This window comes from Gobius niger, assembly GCF_951799975.1.
Source record: "Gobius niger genome assembly, chromosome: 8".
NCBI lineage: Eukaryota > Metazoa > Chordata > Actinopteri > Gobiiformes > Gobiidae > Gobius > Gobius niger.
The window spans coordinates 3851607-3854071 of record NC_136859.1 but is presented as its reverse complement, the minus strand read 5'-3'; positions in this window follow the sequence as shown (position 1 = coordinate 3854071).

Genomic DNA, 2465 nt, shown 5'->3' with positions numbered 1-2465 from the left:
ATGTGAGAAAATGAACTAAATAGAAACCTGCAAATCACTTGCAAAACCCAAACATAAAGCTTCTTGGTTATAACATAATCATTTTTCCATTCCGTGTGGCTTTTAGGTTTTCGCCCTTTTACAAACACATAAAATAATTGGCTTGTTTTTTCTTCTATAATTTCACTCCTACCGTCATTAAAGACGTGTCACTTTCACTGGAGCAGAGCTCCTTGAAAATCTACCCAAACTAATGCCACCGTGACGGACCACGTGATCCGTGCCTTGGCGCAGCGTTGCCAGTGCGCGCCAGCCGCACCGTTACGCAGCAGAGTGCTCCCTTTTACGCACGGGCTCCCCGCGCCTCACGGCGGCGTTCGCCCCGTTTCTTCTGAATCCCTTTGCTGGCCGTGGTCTCTTTAAGACTCTGCGTCAGGACTCAGCTGTTGCTCGGCTCGGTGGATCGCGTATTTTGGAGCAAACGCGGGTGAATGTCAGCGCGTAAAAGGAATAAGAAAGAGGGAACAGCTCGCGGACAAAAGCTGGCTCGTGCACAAAGAGCCTGCGCTGCCCTGACCAAACACCATAACTCACCGAAACACTCGCCCACACTCCCGCTCCACGTGGCCCCGTGTCCCGCGTCATCAGCGGGGACCCGTGTGCGTGCGTGCGCGCTCAGAGCCACTTGTTGCTCCGACGCACAAACTTGGCCCCATTGAGAAGTTAAATATCCCGACAATGACAAAAGCCCAGCGCCTTCGCACCATATGCTTAATGGCTACAGCCGCTCAGCCTTTATCAGCGCCAAAAAGTGCCCCTTTAAAACTTGGATAGCCTCCTTTATTTGAGTTAGATGGAGCACTTGCGCACAAAACCGTCCCCGCGCAACGCCATTGACTCGAGCCTCTCTGTCCCTTTCAGCAGCGGCCACCGTCGACGCCGTTTCACTTCAACCATAAGCTTTTCATCACGGGCCTTTGTCCGCGCTGAAAGTAATGCCGCGAATCAAAGAGATAACAATATTTTCCATCCGCGCGGAGAAGCAGACAAGAGCCCTCGAGCTTTGGCAAAAATCAAGGCCGGTCATTCATGCTGTCACTCCGCACCTGTGCTCCCCCGCATTCACACCATCCAAAACCTGTCCCTATTAACATGAATTATTCACCGCGAGCACAAAGGCTGAAACGGAGCAGGTTGAAGTCTGTTTATGGCCCCTGCGATGTTTCATTTTGTCTGAAGACGCGGCCAAGCTGGCACGCGCGAGTGGGGAGTACACAGGGCCCGCTCGCTGCGCACTCGACGCATCTGCCCCCGATCTCCGCGACACACACAAAAAAATATGACACAAAAACAAGGGTTAATGGAGGATTTACGGGATCGGGGTCGTAATGAGGATTTCCCAAAAGCGACGAAAGAGAGAGAGGGAGAGACAAAGGCGCGAATGGAGAGCGCCGTATGGAGACGAGGCGCGGGGAGAGCAACAGGTGACCGTCTCCAAAAGGGGGACACAGCAGCGGCGACGGCTTTCTTTACAGCGCAAAACGTTTAATTAGGGGCGAGACGGGCGCCGGAGGAGGAGGAGAGCGTTTCAGTGACGAGTTTAGTGGAGAAAAGGCGATAAAACAAAGTTACGGCAGGGGAGAGCGGCTTTTACCTGCAGCAGGGCTCGCCATCCCGGGCTGGAGAGCTCAGAAAGCGTACGGCTGCACTGGGGTGCTAATTGGGATGTGATATGGACAGGTGCTGGGAGTTTGAAAGCAATCACTCTCATCAGGGAGGGTCTATTAGTGCTTTTACACAGGCTTTTAGAGCATTCGATTTGGCCACGCAACAAAAAACAACTTTTACATCATGCCACATCCTGAATATTAATGAAGCCGAAGGTCTGGTGATCAGATCTGAACAAAAACAGGAACTACATTCGAATGAAACCTCGCAAGGGGGAAAGTTTAACAAAGTCTTTTTTAGTCAGTGACAAAAGTCTTTCCTGAATGCTGTTAATGGGGACGTGCCATTGAGACACTTCAGAAATAATGGCCGAGTCTTTAACTTTGTGCCACTTGTCATATTGTTCTGAAGTGTGGTCTCAGGAAAGTCCAACACAATAACACAAGGTTCAAAACAAAGCAGCGACACTTGGTTTGAAAGTTAATTAAAGCTAGAGGAGAACATGTCAGTCATGGCTCAGTCTAAACCAAAGAATCCTTAATGTACAACAGGTAAAATGCCTGTTTTTATATTTGATCACATTTTTGTTCCAAATTTGTGCATAATCTTGATAAACTCTGCGTTACAATATATTACAGGGCACAAAGTGTGACATTCATGATTTTTCATTGTAGCAAAGTGCGACATTTTAGCCAGAATGAATTCAATAAGAAAGCACACGTCTTTATAATGACTATTGAGAGCTTTGGTTACACTTTATAATAACTACACCTTAATTAACCTTTATAAATTAGCTTCATCATTAATATTTGATTAGT